This window comes from Stegostoma tigrinum, chromosome 16 (assembly GCF_030684315.1).
Source record: "Stegostoma tigrinum isolate sSteTig4 chromosome 16, sSteTig4.hap1, whole genome shotgun sequence".
In the NCBI taxonomy this organism is placed as follows: domain Eukaryota; kingdom Metazoa; phylum Chordata; class Chondrichthyes; order Orectolobiformes; family Stegostomatidae; genus Stegostoma; species Stegostoma tigrinum.
Window position 1 is genome coordinate 58047170 of NC_081369.1, and position 20525 is coordinate 58067694.

The following is a 20525-nucleotide window of genomic DNA, read 5'->3' on the forward strand; positions in this document are numbered from 1 at the left end:
AAGCCCAACCTGCTCAAACTATCCCTCAAAAGAAAATTCCTCCATTCCCAGAATCAATTTAGTAAACCTTCTCTGGGCTCCCTTAAACGCCTGAAAATCTTTTAAATAATGGGACTAAAACTGTTCTCAGTATTCCAGTTGTGATCTGTACAGTGCCTTGTATATTTTGATGAAGATTTCCCATACTCCATTCTGAATGAAATGAAGGCCAACAGACCATTTGGAGTTCCTGTCATCTATTGGACTTGGACACTAGCTTTTTATAATTTATATACAGGAGCCCTCTAATCCCTCAGTTCTGCAGTCTTTTCCAACATAAATATTATTAAGCTCCTCCATTTTTCTACCGAAGTATGTGACATCATATATTCCATCAGCTAATTTTTGCCCACTCACTTAATCTTAACCATTTGTAGACTCTGTGTTTCACACTCAATACTTGCCTTCCCATCTGTTTCTGTGTTACCTGCAAACTTGGCAAATTGTACATTTGTTTCTGTCATATAAGTCACGAATACAGAATGTAAATCATTGTGACCCCAGCACTGATTCCTGTGGCACTCCACTCATTACAAATTGCTATTATGAAAAAGTCCCTTTTATTCCATCTCTCTGTCCTCTACTGGTTAACAAATTCTCTATTTATGATGTTATATTAACCCCAAAACCATGGGATCTTAAGTAGCTGGCTGAATACTGTATGGCAATCCAAATACGTTACATCTACTGGTCACCCTTTATCTACCATGTATGTTAACTCCTCAAAGAACTGTGATCAACCAGTGACATATAAATTTCACCTTCATAAAGTCATATTGATTCTGTTTGATTATGTTATATATTTTAAAATATCCTGTTATTGCGTTATTTAAGATAGAATCTAACACCCTTCCAATGACAGATGTTATGTGAATTGATCTGGAGTTACCTCTGTTTTGTCTCGATCACTTTTTGAATAAGGATATTACATTAACAGTTTTAAATTCTCGAAACAAAGAAAAACATCAAACTCTAGATGCTGGAAAATTCTGTCCTCAAAAATCACCCTGTGCTTCTGATTGCTTCCCACTCAAGCACGTCCTCATGTTCCCTGGCCAAAACCTCTGTCTGAGGCTTGCTGCAGTACTCCAGTGAAGCGTAGCTCAAAGTGGAAGAACACCACCTCCGCTTTAGAATCCTGCAGCCTTCTAGGCTCAATATCGAGTTGAATGATTTTAGGCCTGTGCACCTTCCCCATGTCCTTATCCCACACCCCATACACCAGACCGTGTCATCACATGGGCTGTTACTACGCAGAATATATTGTCACACACTAATGGTCCTGTTAGGTGCTGTTCATTTTCCGAAGTTGCCCTTTACATATTCTTTGTTTGCTTAACTATTTTTCTCACCCTCTGGGCTCTATCTCCAACTGTAATTTACTCCTTCCTCTTCCCCCGATCTCATCTACAATGTATGTACCAACCTTTCACCAGTTATAATCAGTTCTGAAGGAGCTCTATAGCTTTGTGCAATCATCTCCTGCTTAAATAATATTAAGCATATCTATTCTTCCTGCCAAAACTTTAAGTCTTCTTTCTCTTTCTGATTTTGTTTGCAATCCTCTTATACTTTTCTCAGGTTGATGAATAGAAAGAGTTATTTTCTAAACCTTGGAGAACAGCCACATGAACAGAAGTCTCTCTCATTTACTTGTCCAATTCTATATTCTAATTACCAGCAACTTATTACACTGATTAAAGCAGGTATTTATGTCTCCTGGGGCAAGATAAATGTGAGAAAAAAGCCTTCTACAATTTGATTTAATGAACACATGGAGTTGGTCCATTATTATGTGCCCTCAGACACAGAATCGACGGATTATTACAGACGTTACAGCATCATTACTGAATTGACGGGAAACATGTCAAGGAATTTCAATCCATACAAAATAACACAGTCAAAAAATCTTGAAACTGTTTTGTTTTGAGATATCATTTCAAACAATGTGATTTAAAATCAAAGTAATTCCATTTACCTTAAAAGTTGTGATCAGAGATAATGGGAACTGCAGATGCTGGAGAATCCGAGATAACAAAGTGTGAAGCTGGGTGAACACAGCAGGCCAAGCAGCATCTCAGGAGCACAAAAGCTAACGTTTCGGGCCCAGACCATTAATCAAAGAGGGTGATGGGGAGACGGTTCTGGAATAAATAGGGAGAGAGGGGGAGGCAGACTGAAGATGAAGAGAAAAGAAGATAGGTGGAGAGGAGAGTATAGGTGGGGAGGTAGGGAGGGGATAGGTCAGTCCAGGGAAGATGGACAGGTCAAGGAGGCGAGATGAGGTTAGTAGGTAGGAAATGGAGGTGTGGCTTGAGGTGGGAGGAAGGGATAGGTGAGAGGAAGAACAGGCAAGGGCGGCGGGGACGAGCTGGGCTGGTTTTGGGATGCAGTGGAGGGAGGGGACGAGCTGGGCTGGTTTCGGGATGCGGTGGGGGAAGGGGAGATTTTGAAGCTTGTGAAGTCCACATTGATACCATTGGGCTGCAGGGATCCGAAGCGGAATATGAGTTGCTGTTCCTGCAACCTTCAGGTGACATCATTGTGGCACTGCAGAAGGCCCATGATGGACATGTTGTCTGAGGAATGGGAGGGGGAGTTAAAATGGTTCGCGACTGGGAGGTGCAGTTGTTTATTGCGAACCAAGTGGAGGTGTTCTGCAAAGCGGACCCCAAGCCTCTGCTTGGTTTCTCCAATGTAGAGGACGCCACACCGGGTACAGTGGATATAGTATACCACATTAGCAGATGTGCAGGTGAACATCTGCTTAATATGGAAAGTCATCTTGGGGCCTGGGATGGGGGTGAGGGAGGAGGTGTGGGGGCAAGTGTAGCACTTCCTGCGGTTGCAGGGGAAAGTGCCGGGTGTGGTGGGGTTGGAGGGGAGTGTGGAGCGGACAAGGCATTCACAGAGAGAGTGGTCTCTCCAGAAGGCAGACAAGGGTGGGGATGGAAAAATGTCTTGGGTGGTGGGGTCGGATTCTAGATGGCGGAAGTGTCGGAGGGTGATGCGTTGTATCCGGAGGTTGGTGGGGTGGTATGTGAGAATGAGGGGGATCGTCTTGGGGCGGTTGCAGCGGGGGCGGGGTGTGAGCGATGTGTTGCGGGAAATGCGGGAGACGCGGTCAAGGGCGTTCTCGACCACTGCGGGCGGAAAGTTGCAGTCCTTGAAGAACTGGGACATCTGGGATGTGCAGGAGTGGAATGCCTCATCCTGGGAGCAGTTGCAGTAGAGGTGGAGGAATTGGGAACAGGGGATGGAATTTTTGCAGAAGGGTGGGTGGGTGGGAGGAGGTGTATTCTAGGTAGCTGTGGGAGTCAGTGGGCTTGAAATGGACATCAGTTTCGAGCTGGTTACCTGAGATGGAGACAGAGAGGTCCAGGAAGGTGAGGGATGTGTTGGAGATGGCCCAGGTGAACTTGAGGTTGGGGTGGAATGTGTTGGTGAAGTGGATGAACTGTTCAAGCTCCTCTGGGGAGCAAGAGGCGGCGCTGATACAGTCATCAATGTAACGGAGGAAGAGGTGGTGTTTGGGGCCTGTGTAGGTGCGGGAGAGGGACTGTTCCATGTAACCTACAAAGAGGCAGGCATAGCTTGGGCCCATGCGGGTACCCATGGCCACCCCCTTTGTCTGTAGGAAGTGGGAGGCATCGAAAGAGAAATTGTTGAGGGTGAGGATGAGTTTGGCTACGTGGATGAGGGTGTTGGTGGAGGGGGACTGTTCGGGCTTGCGGGACAGGAAGAAGTGGAGGGCCTTGAGGCCATCTGCATGTGGAATGCAGGTGTATAGGGACTGGATGTCCATGGTGAAAATAAGGTGTTGGGGGCCAGGAAATTGGAAGTTCTGGAGGAGGTGGAGGGTGTGGGTGATGTCACGGACGTAGGTAGGGAGTTCCTGGACCAAAGGGGAGAAAATGGAGTCCAAATTGGTGGAGATGAGTTCGGTGGGCAGGAACAGCCTGAGACAATGGGCCAACCAGGGCAGGCAGGTTTGTGGCATTTGGGAAGGAGATAGAAACGGGCCATGCGGGGTTGGGGAACAATAAGGTTAGAGGCTGTGGGTGGGAGGTCCCCTGAGATGATGAGGTCATGGATGGTGTTGGAGATGATGATTTGGTGCTCAGGGGTCAGGTCATGATCAAGGGGGTGGTAGGAGGAGGTGTTGGAGAGTTGGCGTTTGGCCTCAGCGATGTAGAGGTCAGTGCTCCATACTACCACTGCGCCTCCCTTGTCTGCGGGTTTGATGGTTGCAGGAACAGCAATTCATATTCCGCTTGGGATCTCTGCAGCCCAATGGCAGCAATGTGGACTTCACAAGCTTCAAAATCTCCCCTTCCCCCACTGCATCCCAAAATCAGCCCAGCTCGTCCCCTCCCCCCACTGCATCCCAAAACCAGCCCAGCCTGTCTCTGCCTCCCTAACCTGTTCTTCCTCTCACCCATCCCTTCCTCCCACCTCAAGCCGCACCTCCATTTCCTACCTACCAACCTCATCCCGCCTCCTTGACCCGTCCGTCTTCCCTGGACTGACCTATCCCCTCCCTACCTCCCCACCTGTACTCTCCTCTCCACCTATCTTCTTTTCTCTCCATCTTTGGTCTGCCTCCCCCTCTCTCCCTATTTATTCCAGAACCCACTCCCCATCCCCCTCTCTGATGAAGGGTCTAGGCCTGAAATGTCAGCTTTTGTGCTCCTGAGATGCTGCTTGGCCCGCTGTGTTCATCCAGCTTCACACTTTATTATCTACCTTATAAGTTGCATTGTTCCCACTCTCACAACCTCCTTCATAATGAAGCTCATCGTGTGATTATTTACTGCAAATTGATTAAAACTGCCTGCAGGCTTTGAATGGATTTATTGGGGTCTTGTAATGATATCTAAATGCATGAGGAGATGAGCGTTGTTGGAAGCTTTGAGTTAAGTCCCTCTTGTTTGTAAAACCAAAATGTCGTTCCAAACCAGAGGGCATAATTTTAAGTTGAGAAGAGAAAGATTTAAAAGAGTTCTGACGGGCAGCTTTTTCACATGAAGGTTGGATATTATGTGGGATGATCTCCACAGGAAACGGTTGATGCAGATAGGGTTACAACTTTAAAAGACATTTGAACAGGTGCATGGATAAGAAAGGCTTCGAAGAATATGGGTCAAATGCAGTCAAATGGGATTACTTCAATTTTTGAAACCTTGTTGGCATGGACAAGTTGGGCCACAATGTCTGCTTCTGTGCTGTGTGACACTATGGCTCTATGACTTTCCTCAGGTTCAACCACCAGTTGCCTTTCTCTAAGACGAGATGCCCTGTAGTTTTGAATTCCCCTTTGCTACGGAATGAATTTTGCTGTTCACCTTATCTATGTCCCTTATGATTTTATAAGTGTCTATAAGATCCCCACTTAACTTCCTGTACTCCAGTGAAAAATGTCTCCACCTCTCTTCATAACTCAAATCTCGAGTCCCGTCACATCCATGTAAATCAAATATAGGCAAATGGGACTAGTTTAGTTTGGGAAACTTTGTTGGTACGATGAGTTGGACCATAATGTCTGTTCCCGTGCTGAATGCTCTATGTCTCTGTGACTGTCACCAGGTTAAACTATCAGTTGCCTCTCTCTAATAAGAGTGTAGACCTATGGTCTGGTAAGATTATGGTGATTTTACCTTTGTGCCAGAGAGCAACACCTCAGGACCGTTTTTCTGCTTATTATCAGATGTTTTCCCAGCCACCATCAGTTTTGAGGGAGGGTCACCGGACCTGAAACATTAACTCTGTGTTTTTTTCCTTCACAGATGCTGCCAGATTTGCTGAGCTTTTCCAGCAACTTTGGTTTACAGCATCCACAGTTCTTTCAGTTTTTTTATTTACCTCAGTACCAAACTGGTCATTAAGAGAGAAGAGGAGTAAACTTGAAAAGCTTTAAGAAGACAAAATGATTTGCATTATTTTTATTTGCCAGCAAAGCAGGATTAACATAATATCTTGGACATTAAGCAATCAGCCATTGTCTGACTTATATAAACTATTCAGAATATGCCTGAGTCCATGATACCATAAACAGTAACACTGATTACTGTTAAACCAAAGTAACTCACCTACAGCCTATCCAAACAGAAACATTATCAATGCACAATCAAAACGAAACTTCATAACAAAGTAATGAATAACAAATATGCTGCATTTCGATTCTTTGTTACATATAACTAATGAATATTAATGACAGTAAAGGTAACAGTGTCACTGCTATACAAGATTAATCTGATTTCTGCCAGAAACGTGCGTCCATTTTAGATGTGCTCCTAATAAATAAGGTTTATTCAGCTGGTGTCACAGAATGGTAATTGCTATCAGCTGCTGAGAACAAAGCTTTGCAACAAGGGGTACATCCACGACATGGATATTGCAATGAAAAGGAATGAAGAATTGGCAGGATCCCACATCAGAAAGCTATGCACTCTCACATATATAGCTTTCCGTTCATTCATTTTAACACATTTCCATCTGCCTCTGGAAGCACAATTTCTTGATTGGCACTCCCAGTCTGATGGCTGTGTTTCTTGAGATTGCTCCAAGTATATCCACAAAATTACATTATCTTTGGGTTCTGAATTTGCTTGATCATGTACCTCATTGGATGTGGCTCAACAGAAAGCTCTCTCTTCTTGAGTGTGGGGATTGTAAGCTTAAGTCTTGTGGCTGAAACACGAGCATGTGATCCAGCACAGTGGCAGAGATCTGTGGTGGGGGGATGGAGGCATGGTGGCTCAGTGGTTAACATTGCTCCCTCACAGTGCCAGGGGCCTGGGTTCAGTTCCACCCATGGAGAACTGTCTGCATACAGTTTGCACATTCTCCCCATGTCTGTGTGGGTTTTCCTTCCACAGTCCAAAATGTGAGGGTTAGATGGATTTGCAATGCTAAATTGCCTATAGAGTCCAAGTTAGGTAGATTAGCCATGACCAATATGGGGTTGCAGGGATAGAAGGGTGAGATTGGGTGGAATGTTCTATGAAGGGTTGATGTGGGATGATTGTGCTGAATCCATGCTGTGGGGATTCTATGATCTTGACTTTCAAATGCAATGTTAAACAGGAGGATTTGAAAAATCCAAAAGTACTTTTATTAAGAAGCTGTTTTCCAGACCAATATTTATTCCCTAACAAACATGAAAAGGCCTAGTTATCTGATCATTGCTGTATGCGGGAGCTTACTGTGGTACAGACATCTGGACTTCACCACCCTACAAAAGTAATTCATCATCTGTGAAGCACGCTGCAACATCCTGGCCTCACGAAAATTTTCCTAAACCCGAGTCATTCATTGTTCACCTTTTAGTCTTCTTTATTTTAGTTTTAATTATCTTTCAAAAGTGTTTTCAATGAAATGAACTGCCTTGAGGTGCAGTAACTTCACAGAATCACTAACTTATGTACATCGTACTGTGCAGAGGAGGCTATTCAGCTTATAATAACATTAAAGCAGTCTGTAGATGTGCATTTGTGATGCCAAGGCATACAAGTCTACAGGCCCTGTGCTGGTAAATGGGATTAGGATTGTTACACGGCTGTTTTCGATTTGGTGCAGACAGACCATGCTAAAGGGCCTTTTTCCGTAAAATACAGTGTTAGTGTTATAGCAGAGACCGAGCTCCATACATTCAGTTACCCTTGATGTGCATTGCAAGAGTGTCAACACTTCAAGAAGCAAGAGATTGGTAGAATATTGGGGTAGGGAATGTTGAATTGTGGTTACAATCAGATCAGGCACAATCTTGATGAATGGTGAAACATGCTTGGGGGGCTGAACAAACTGATCCTGCTCCTGACTTGTATGTGCGCATATAACTCATTGCTTGTAAAGAGCCTTGAAACATCTTTAGTTCATGCCTTTCTCATTATTTTTCAGTTTCTCGCTCTCTCCTTTGCTTTTGTGAGGTGCTTGTGAGTGTCATCTGCCTCCACTTACCCTTTTCTTGCAAACTGGAGGTGGCACGTCAATGTAGTGAGGAATCTTCTCTCCATTTGGTCTGCATCATTGCATCAAATCTAACAAACTAGACCTAAAAGCAAAAATGCAAGCTCAGTTAGGATCCATCCAGTGTCGAAACAGGTCTTTCAGCCCAACAAGTTCACACCAACTCTTGGACATCCCACCCAGACTCATCCCCCTGTAACCCACCTCACTGATACAACCCTGAACACTGAGGGCAATTTAGTATGGCCAGTCCACCTAGCCTACGCATCTTTGAACTGCGGGAGGAAACCGGAGCACCCTAAGGAAACGCGTGCAGACACAGGGAGAATGTGCAAACTCCACGCAGACAGTCACCCGAGGGTGGAATCGAATGTGGGTTCCTGGCACTGTGAGGCAGCAGTGCTAACCACTGAGCCACCGTGCCACCCAGTTAATGGTAAGATTCAAGCTTGTATTCCCTGAGTTGGGAGTTGGCTCCAACTTCTAGGACACTGAAAGCTCTACCTCCTTAACTGCATTTCCAGAGGGAGAGACACCATGGGTGGGATCTCAGTTTGTCCTCCTGCTATTTTAAAATCAACAGCCAAATGACATGAGATTGATGCGACCCACCAACACTGCTCATTTGGGCTCCCCTCCACTGTGAAAGTGCACTGGTAATAGGAGAAAGCAACTGGTTTTTCACACTTGAGTAGGGAAGTATGTGGCGGCTTATTAGGATAACATACTTCCAGTCATGCAAACAGCCCCAGCCGAGCTCTCTGTCTGGCAGAACTCCTGCTGAATCTGCATGTTAATTAGACGTGAATTCGAGTTGTGGCTTTCTGTAAGCAGATGTTTCACACAGCAGTGAATGACATTTTCAAGATCCTTTCAGACTGCTGTAATATAATCACTAGCCTGTCTAACAAGGGGAGACAGCACATTTAAACCAGGTGCCGGGAACCTGCTATTCTATGTCACAAGCTCAAATTCTGGCTCTGTTAAGACTAACACAGTTACAATATTTTGACAGCCTTATTCACATTGATGTTAATTTATGTGAGACCTACAATATTAGCTATGAATTCTACCAAAGTGACTCTGAGCATATGGCATTGAAACTTACCTTAACGCAGAAATCACAAAGTTCTGTTGTAAAAACTAACTGCTTAATTTCCATCAGCAGGGACAATGAAACACTTGTCTGTTTTTAAATGTCTTGATGTGTTGAACAGGCTACTCCTATTCCTGATTTGTATGTGCACATGCTTGTAAAGACCCTTGAGGCATCCTCAGAGGTAGTAAGAACTGTTGATGCTGGAGTCAGAGGTAACACAGTGTGAAGCTGGAGGAACACAACAGGGTAGGTAGCATCAGAGGAACAGGTAAGTTGGCGTAGAAGGGTCCCAACCCGAAACATTAGCTTTCCTGCTCCTCTGATGCTGCCTGACCTGCTGTGTTCATCCAGCTCTACACTGTGTTATCTTGAAGCATCTTTAGTTCATGCCTTTCTCTTTATCTTTCAATTTCTCTCTCTCTCTTTTGCTTTTCTTAGGCGCTTGTGAGAACCATCTGCCTTCATTTTAAGGATTGATTTCTAGATACTTACAACCTCTGGGTAAAATTAGATTCCTCAAATCTGCCCTAAACCTCCTGCATCTTTACCTCAAGACTGTACCTCCTAGGTTTGTTCCTTCTAATAAGAGGAAGATTTTTGCCCTATCTACCCTGTATCTGTGAGTGAGACCTGGTGTGGTAAAGAGCATGAAGGAAAACCATAGACTATGGCACTATATAAACAGTTTGGTCAGATGGTTTGAAGAGTGGCAAATAGAATTTAATTCTGAGAAGTGTGAGGCATTGCATTTTGGGAGGACTAACATGAGAAGGGAGTATACATTGTGAATTGTAGGACCCTTGGAAATAGAGAATCAAGGGTATGCATGTAAAATAACTCTACATATGCCGGTATCCTATCCTCAAGTCTCCCTTTATTTACGCACGAGCAGTTCTTGACTACAGTGTTGCCTCATATAGTCAGACATGAGAGTGTCAGTGTCTCTGACACTCCCCTTTTTATCTGTCAGCCAGGGCTACCTAATTGGACCAGACTAACAGCCCCAATTTGTGAACTCATATTCTATGGGGTCCCGCCGACTGAGCTTGTTAAAACCACTCCAGCATGTTCCTTGAAGGCTGAAGGACAGGTAAACCTTAATCAGATTCTCCTCTTCAGCCTTTTCAGTTTGAAGCAAAGCAAACCCACCTTAGGTCATCTGTCTTCAACGCTGAATTACTCCAGCCCAGGGCTGGCACAGTGGCTCAGTGGTTAGCACTGCAGCCTCACAGTGCCAGGAACCCTGGTTCAATTCCACCCTCAGGCAACTGTCTGTGTGGAGTTTGCACATTCTTCCTGTGTCAGCGTGGGCTTCCTCCCTTAGCCCAAAGATGTACAGGCTAGGTAGATTGGCCATATTACATTGCCTGTAGTGCCCAGGGATGTGTAGATTAGGTGGGTTATAGGGGTTTGGGTCTGGTTGGGATGGGCTGAGGTTTGGTGAGGACTTGTTAGGCCAAAGGTCCTGTTTCCATACTGCGAGGATTCTGTGATCTTCGCAGTGAATTTCTTCTGCAGCCTCTTTAGTACAATCACATCCTTCCTGTAGTCTAGCATTCAAAACTGCACACAGTTCTGACACTGTAGCCTAACTATCATCTAATACAGTTCCATCATAAGCTCCTTTGCACTTGTGTGCAATATCTTCTCTAATAAAAACAATCAACTGGCCCTGCTAGAAAATGAACACCAGTCGTCATGATTATTGTAAAAAGTCTGCTATCTAACATGTTGACAGAATGCTCCATTAACCTCCAGTAGTGTCATGCTTTGATGGACAACGCAAGAAAGAAACAAACACCTCAGTTCTTGATCCTGTCACTTTGGATTCTAATGTGATAAATCAGAGAAGGACAAAGACCTCCTCTGCCTCATAAACCTTACCATATTGTTGGTGCCAGATAGATGTGTAACTCAACACACCATGATCATCATCAAGATCTTCCAGATCTGTGACCTTTACAAGCTTCCAGAATGAAAGCCAGTAAAAACGGACTAATATTAAGGTGATTGGGATTTGGCACCCTGCTTTCTGAGCTTCTTTATACTCATTCACAAGATGTGGGTCTCATTGGCTAGGCCAGCATTTATTACCTACCTGTCATTGCCCAGATGACAATTAAGAGTCAACCACATTTTGCTGTAAAATCACATGTAGCTAGACCAGGTAAGACTGGCAGATTCAAAAATAGAAATTGTTCGGAAAGCTCAGCAGATGTGGCAGCATCTGTGAAGAAAAGAATCAAACTTCACGTTTTGGGCCCAGTGACCCTAGCCTCAGAAACGGACCTGAAACATTAGCTCTGATTTTTTTCTTCACAGATGCTGCCAGACCTGTTGAGCTTTTTCAGAAACTTCTGTATTTGTTCCTGATTTGCAAGGCCGCAGTTCTTCCAGTTTTTATTGAGGATGGCAGATTCCCTCCCTCAAGGACATAAATGAACCAGATGGGATTTTCCCCTAATAATTGTTTCGTGGTCATTAGACCCCTCATTCCACACTTGTAGTGAATTGAAGTCCTGCCACCTGTTGTGGCAGATTTTGAACTTATATTCACAAATACTAACTGATAGCTCAAGATTAATAGAATAACACTACCTGGAAAATTATTAGCCCATAACTCCAGCAAATCACTAACGTCCACTTTCCCTTTGATTGTAATTTTTCTTGCATTTCTGCTTCCCTTCCATTTCCTGATTTATATTTATTTGCAGAATGTTACTTGTATCCTCTAATACAGTAGTTCCAAACTTTCTCCGGAACAAGGTATACTTGAATGAGACAAACAATTCCATGATACACTCATTTTCTTTAGCTGAATTGATTGCTTTTAAATGTCACAGTCGCTTCCTTGAGCAATGGTTACAGGCTTACAAGAGAGCTTTGCATCATCGTGCATAGAACAGGCTAAAGAAGGATCGCATGAATGAATGTTTCACATTTCATGACAGTACCTTATCAAAACCTTTGCAGCTCAACTATTTCTAACTCTCCACAGCCCTAAATCTGTTCCACACGCAGCATTGAATGGATACATAATTGAAATTCAATGTATCAGAGCAAAACGCAAAGGAGAGTAAATTGCAATTGACTAGGTTAGTGGGAAACCCTGGGCCTGCTGATGTGTGCGCACAACCTTTTAATCCTACAGGAATTAATGAGAGGGCCATCTCTAAATCGTGCTCCACTGACAAGCGCTCCCACAGATTATTAAATCTTCTGTCTCTTTTCGACAAAAAAAATCACACGAACATTAATGCTTAATCCCTGGTTTGAACTATCATAAGTACTCAATTTTGCCTGTATCACCCGCATTTCGAATTCCGCGTGACTTTAGAATTGATAGACCAATGCCTCACTTTGAATTTGATGATTAATATTGAAGATTTTTGGTTTAATTTTGTTTATGTTGCTTAAGACGAAACATAGAATATCCTTACCTTTGTTCAAAATTTCACAATACCCTTGGCCAGTCCTCATGATTGAAAGCCATTGCTCTATTGTGAAGAGAGATGCAAAATACTTAATCAACTTATCTGTCATCTCCTTGTTTTTCATTGTTAATTATCCAGTTTCAGATTCTATAAGACCACTGCTCACTTTGTTATGTCTTTTCATTATAAATATCCATGAAAAAATCTTAATCTGTTTTTATATATCTCGTTTGCTTTATCTCATACTTCAGTTTCCCTACTTATTCGTCATTAATCAATCTTTACCCATCTCTGACATTTAATCTTTTTGGAAGCATTATTTCTCCTTCCATTTCATTTTAATGCTTTTATTCGTTTTCCCTCTAAGCACTTTGAAACCTATAGCATTTCGATGCTTTTTGGAAGCTTTTCTTTAAGCTTGTATCATTACACTAAATCAATTAAAAACAAAAAATCTGTTGCCCTCATGTTTTCTTTTGCACATTGTATATTAGCAACATTGAGTGATATTCCTCCAACGCATCTTTAAATTCTGCTAGCCAGCAAAATTATATTGTGTTCCTTCTTTCAAGCTTCAAATTCTATCAAAGAGCAATACTGTGTTGCTATGTTATTTACTGGGGATTTCCCATTGTTTTAGCAATCAACAGGATGGTTTGTACTCACGGTAGTATTTTCCTGTTATCTACAGCCAAAATGTTGTTTCAACCTCTCCCTGTGGAAAATGATGCCTCACCACATTTTATGATTTTAACACTTTGTACCTCTCTTAAACAAAATACTTTAGCTGTAAATTTGCTAAATCTTCCCATCAGAAGTATGATTTAAATTCTGACTGCCCCCATTTTCCAAAAGTTTTACAACTCTTTTAAATTTCTTCTTCCGTCAGACCTTTTAAAAAATTGTCCTAATAGTTTCTAAAAGATAAAGAAAATCAAATTTTGTAGCTCTAGTATTTTGTTGATCCTTGGTTCATCCCTTATCACTGTACCTCATAGACCCTGATCAGGGTGGTAGCTGTGCTTGTTTTGAGAGTTGAGAATCTACTTTTCATTTCCTTTCCTTCTCTGCCCAGACCTTTGCATAATTTTTGTAAGCCTTACCCCTTCATTCTCAGGGATCTCTAATTTCTCACTGGGAGCCTTCAACTGTTGTCGACGTGGTTTTCTTATCTGAAGTCTCTGGATCATCCCAATGTCGATAGCCTACACTGTTACTCCAATGCATTTTAATGGCTCAGAGTGCTAGTTTTTAGACCCTTGTTGCTGTCTGCTTGCTGACTTCTGTGTTTCAGGCCCTGGCTGATTATCTCTGTCTTCCTAAGGCAGTAAAGTTCTTCCACGTCAGACAAAGATTTACTGGACTCAAAATGTTAACCTGATTTCTTTCCATAGATGCCGCCAGACATGCAAAGCTTCTCCAGCAATTTCTGTTTCAGTTTCAGATTTTAAACATCCACAATTCTTTGTTATATTTTAATGTCCTTTCAGTGCTAGTGTCAGTCATTACCCAAACATTTGTTTTCCTTCAGGGTGGAATAGAATTCGAATCCACACCACTGCTGTAGCTACTGGTCAACAAAGCAGTGACCTGTGGCTGTAATAATTTGCTGCTGCTGACTCTCTTTCCTACCCTGAGTTTACAGGTCTGCCTATCATCTGTGGTAGTCAATAAACCACAAAGGAGGCTCTTAAAAAAGGACAATTGTCTTACACTTTAAGGTACAGGTTATTGAATGTTAACACTAGGCACAATTATTTTTAACACAGCTGCCTCACAGTGTCAAGGACCTGGGTTCGATTCCACCCTCGGGTGAATGTCTGTGTGGAGTTTGCACGTTCTCCCTGTGTCTGTGTGGGTTTCCTCTGGGCGCTCCGGTTTCCTCCCACAGTCTAAAGATGTGCAGGTTAGGTGGATCGGTCATGCTTAATTGCCCGTAGTGCTTAGGGATGTGTAGATAATGTCAGTTACAAGGGAATGGGTCGGGTGGGGCGATCTGAGGTTCAGTGCAGACTTGCTGGGCAGAAGGGCCTGTTTCCACACTGTAGGGATTCTATGATTCTATAATTCTATTACAACTATCAGGGACCAGGCAATTCATGGCTGTCTCCATTGGGACCTTCGGCAAGACTTTCCACTCAAAGACTGTGTGACAACCTGAGATTGGGCCGGTCTTAGTGCATCTGTTCGAGTAAGATGGCAGCACAATAGCGATTCTGAGCATGGAGCTTGCCTGTTACATCCACTTTTCCATTTGTTTCTTTAATTGTCCTCTCTTACTTCTCCCTGTTTTTTGTTTTCTCCTTTAGCTTGGTCGCAGGAATGGCATCGGAGGTGGTGAGTTGGCACATCAGTGTGGACTTGTGGCAGCACAGGGAGCGGTGAGTTCGAGTTGCAAGTAGCTTCCGTCGAGATAGTCCTACTGCCAGCTCAATACCTAATTCAGGCATCAGGTGAGGAAGGAGTTCCTAGGACGCTACACCAGCAGGGTAGGTCAGGATGTTCTTCATGGCTCCTTCGGTGGCAGCTGAAGACAAGGCCCTGGTGGAGCAAGAGTGGGCCCGGCCTCCAGGGTACATGTGGCAGCAGTGGCAGGAATTGGCTCCTTTGGCACAGCAAGCCAAGCACAGACGAAGCGAGCCTTTAGGGAAATCACGATGGCAGCGATTGTGAGTCCAGTGGCAAGTGATGGCAGCAGAGCGGGACATCTTCGACATTGGTGGGCTCAGCTCAGGATTTGAAGCAGTGGCAGTGGCATTGGCGTTCCACAGCAGGGTGCTCCCTGCAGTTGGCGCCAGTCAGCTGCAACGGTACGGTAAGCCCGAATCGATACTCCGGGGAAATCAACAGGAGCAGTGTTTATTTTGGCAGCAGTGTGGTAAGCTCAGTGTGGGGACTTCTGCAATGGACCATGTGGAGAAACCATGGAAAAGAAGAGGAGATTGAAATGCCATTGGAAGCGCAATTCCAGCATGGCTAAGCTTGACTTTTATCTTTATTCCTTTACTTTTTCTACGTATTGCTAAGAATTGCTGTAATGTTTAACTCTTAAATTTGTTCTTTCTTTCTACCTTGTTGTTATGATTTTATCTAAGTACATGAATCTAAGTTGACACCATTACATGGCAATATTTTACACTTTTCACTGTACTGCTGTATTTTGTATTTGAGTACACGTGAAAATAAAATCGAAACAAAAATCTAAATTAAAGAAAATCAACATGAATTCTTTAAGGACTAATGTCTTAAAGAACCAGTTCCCATTTTAACCAGGGCTTTATTGGGTAGTATGTTTACCAACATTGTCCAAAGACTGGAAGTCAAGAACAGTTGCCATTAATAGTTATTCTCAGTACTGGTGATGATAGAACTATCATTGATTGTCATAAAACACTTCTACTTCGCTCATGTCCTAAGAGAAACCAGCCCTTGTTACTTGGCCTGGCCTACATTGGACTCCAGATCAACAGTAATGTGGTTGACTCAGTGAAATGGCCCAATAAAGTCCTCAAGGCAGGATAATTCATTTGGACTCCCACAATATGCATACACAAGATCAACTCGGCATTACATCAAAGATTCACTTGTCTGTGATTGAATAGCTAGGAGTGAAGGAGTTGAAACTCAGCAAATATTTCATTCCATGTGATGTAAGATGAGGGCTCAACAAAATTAAACCATGCATTTTAAATTGGCATTCTTGCAAATCATCCTGATAAACACAACTTGAAACATTTCAGCAAATTACGTTGTTTTTACAACTGTTGGACCACTTTCTGCTGAGTGACGTCAATGCAAGATAATCTGGACATCTGAAAGCTGAGTGAACGTATGGAGGAATGGCACATCTCCTTAGCCAGAGTACTGCATTAAGATAAAAACAAGCCAAGGACTGAGAAGGAAGTGTGTAAAAGAGAGAATAAGCTATGGAAAAAATAAACAATTAAAGGAGATTTAGAAAAATTGGATTCAGGGAATACAGAAAGGAAGTTTAAAAATACAAGATAACAAGGCATGCAGCTGGATGAGCACAGCAGGCCAAGCAGCAGAGGAGCAGGAAAGCTAATGTTTCACAAGGGTCCAGGCCCGAAACATCAGCCTTCCTCTTCCTCTGAACGCTGCTTGGCCTGCTGCATTCATCCAGCTGCATGCCTTGTTATCTCAGATTCTCCAGCATCTGCAGTTTAAAAATACATCGTATATCTCTAACAATAATCAACACCTGAAGTGAAGAGGCTCTACGATAGCTCATTTTCAGTACCAGTGACCAATAGATATGAGTACTTACTGTATTTCTAAGTTTACACTTAAGGTGTAATGAATAAGACAACCGTTGGATGGTTAAATTCATGCCTGCCAGACATATCCAGCAACGTTATGCTGTAAGATTTCTTTCAAAGGTGAGGTGGCCATTGTGTGAATCTAACAAGAGCGCAATTGAAAGTTCTGTATACATGGATATTTGAGATTAATTTCACCCTGACCCGCTCCTCAGCTGAATTTTCTATTCCATTTAGATGCATCATTAGTCAGATCATAATTTTGACACCAAATTCTGGGTCATTAAGGCCTAGGCTGTCTTCTCCCAAAATTCAGTGAATTGGAAATTGCTGTAGGCATGAGTGTTGTGAGCTAATAGGTAATCAACTGCAGTTTTTCTACCTGTTTTGATGTGCAAATTACATCGGTCACGCTGTCTTACTCAGAGGGTTTGAGGAACCCCCAAAGCCATAGGGTACTGCGCAATCTGAGGAAGGGTCACCGGACTCGAAACATTAACTTGTGTTTTCTCCTTCACAGATGCTGCCAGACCTGCTGAGCTTTTTCCAGCAACTTTGCTTTTGTTCCTAATTCACAGCATCCGCAGTTCTTTCGGTTTTAGTTCAGAAAATGTAACTTGACATAGTATACTTCCACTAACTTCAGCAACAAGCCAGCTCCCTCTGGCAGGAGAATTAGTAATGGCAGGAAACAGGAGCGAGGAAAGAGCAAATGGAACATGATCGACAGAAAAGCACTTTTACTGTTATTACTCAAGCACTATCGATTCTACTGCACACAACCAACATTTCAGAAAAGTTTTAAAAGGAAGCAGCTTTTTAGTGCTTATAGAGCAAATGTACACTGCATCGTTACAAGTAGAATATCATTGTATGGAACAACTCGACTCATTTTGAAAGAATTGTTAAGACAAAATACTGCCACTTGAATAAAACAGCCTGAAACTATAACAATGGGTATATACCAACTGTGTCCAAGTTGAACTGCAGCTATTTTATTGCCTTCTTTTCTAGGGGACCTAATACAGCAATAAGGGGTTGATGGAAGATCTTTCAATCTCACCAGACTCACTTAGCCTTTCTTTCCACTAATCAAAATGAAAAGTTGAATTGGCAAAGAGCATTAGTACTTACAATTGAGTTTGGGTTTTGCCATTTTGGTGCTTCTCAACTTGGCTTTAAAACACTGCTTAATAGGAGGAGAGAGAAGGACCTATTTCATCAGGTGCTTTTTAAAAAAGTCTTTCATTCTCAGATGTCAGCGTCACTGGCAAATTGAGAAATGGTGGCCAGCATTTACTCATACAGCCTTAGCAATTCAGAGCAAGGGCAGCGAAGTGAGGCTAGCTATCTTGGCTTTCAAAGAACCAGCATAGGATTGGTAAATAAGCATTGTCTGATTCTGTCACTCTACGATTGCCTGCAGACAAATCTAAAAACAAAATGTGTCATCCAAACTGAAGCCTGGGAACTCATTGATCATGAGAGGAAAAGGGATTCACTGTAGCACAGCACAACCTGAGGTAAAATGTGCCCAAATCAACGAAGAAAAGCAAGTCAATCTGACATTTGATCTCCTGTTGAGGCCATGTAAGGCCAGGGTGAGTAGCTTGGGATTGGGGGTGTGTCGGGGTGGGGGGGTGTGTGTGTTGAGGGGGATGTTGAATGTGATGCAGTGTGAAAGTCAAACATCATCAACAATGAACAGACCATCATCGTCAAATGCTGCTTTGATTGAAGAATCATCATAAAATCCCTACTGCGTGGAAACAGGTCTGTTGGCCAATCAAAAGTGTCAATATTTGGTGCTAATAATGAGATTGTGTTTGTTATCATGAAGACACAGACAAAGATGTAACTGGGATATCAGTAGTCACATACAGTTGAGACTATGAGAATGTAGAATTGAATAACCTGTACTCCAGAGTTGCATTATAGAGATCAGTTTCATACGTATTAGTATATAAATGAAAGAGATTACTAGACACAGCAGTGATGCAGAATGCTCAACATAGGGACAGTCTAGGCTGTGAGGGCAGCCTGTGCAGTGCAGAACATGAAGATGAAGCAACTGATAGTTGCAACTGATAGTAGGTCAATCAACCCATAGTTTCAGATTAAACGAATTGAAATTAATAGTTGTTGAGCATTTGCCATTCCAATGCTTATATTCACATGTCATATGATAGTGTAGGTGGAAGCTAAGTCAATGTGCACTGCTCCAACAAAGAATTAGAGGAAAGTTAGCCATTGAACTGGGAGGTGAAGTTGAAGAAGAGAAGAAATTTGGTGCAATGGACAATTTTGACAATGGGTTTTCTCAGTGGGACTGTGGATGGAAAGATGTTAAGACAGGTGGACAACAACAGCTGAAATGAGCAACCCTCCTCCCTTCAGAAAAACCTCAGATGACATCTCTCCCACTGCAACTCTCTTGTAATTTCTTCGTCTTTGACTTGCCTGTCTCCTCTCCATCTATCTTCTCCTCTATCCATCTTCGATCTGCCTCCCCCCCTCCCTATTTATTTCAGAACTCACTTCCCCTCCCCCATTTCTGATGAAGGGTCTAAGCCCGAAACATCGTCTTTCCTGCTCCTAAGATGCTGCTTGATCTGCTGTGTTCATCCAGCTCCATACCTTGATATCTCAGATTCTCCAGCATCTGCAGTTCCCATTATCTCTGAAAACAATTTCCAATGCGAGGTAGTGTGGCAACTTATTGGAAATTGGGTGACAGCAGCTTGTTATAAATAGCATCTAGGCAGCAGAGATTAAGGATTTTAATATTACTGACAAGGGATATGTATTGCGATGAAGGTGTTGGATTGGGAATTGATGGAAAAGTTTCGGACAGTGGACGTGGTCGTGGTAGAAGCCACAAATTCTTTACACTTGTAATAATGGAGAGTGGAAGAGAGGTCAGAATCTAACTAGTTGGCTAAAGAATTCAACAACAGAAGAACATCAAGCCTGCTCCCAAGCTGATGGAAAAAATAGATGCAGGAATTGACTACTCTGTCTCTCAAACCGATTCTGTTGTTCAATAAGGTAACTGGCAAGTTATCAAGACAGATGTCACTCCGTGATCTGCCTTCTCCAGCATTACTATCATCTGGGACTATAACACATTAAAGCACTAAAACTGTCCACTATCCATGTTCGGGCTCAGAGGTGAAGGAGGGAGCTGTGAAAAGCAATATTCAAAAGGAAAATCCAGGTCAACTTAAATAACTAGAGAGTCAAGTCTTCTGTAATAATGCACATTGCATTGCCCAAAGTGTCAGGACATTGTAGCCACTGTAAGACAATAAGACCATAAGACATAGGAGTGGAAGTAAGGCCATTCGGCCCATCAAGTCCACTCCGCCATTTAAATCATGGCTGATGGGCATTTCAACACCACTTCCCTGTCACTCTCCCCGTAGCCCTTGATTCCTTCTGAGATCAAGAATTTGTCGATTTCTGCCTTGAAGGCATCCAACGTCCCAGCCTCCACTGCATTCTGTGGCAATTAATTCCACAAGCCCACCACTCTCTGGCTGAAGAAATGTCGTCTCATTTCAGTTTTAAATTTACCCCGTCTAATTTTAAGGCGGTGCCCACAGGTCCTAGTCTCCCCGCCTAACGGAAACAACTTCCTAGAGTCCACCCCTTCTAAACCAGACATTATCTTGTAAGTTTCTATTAGATCTCCCCTCAACCTTC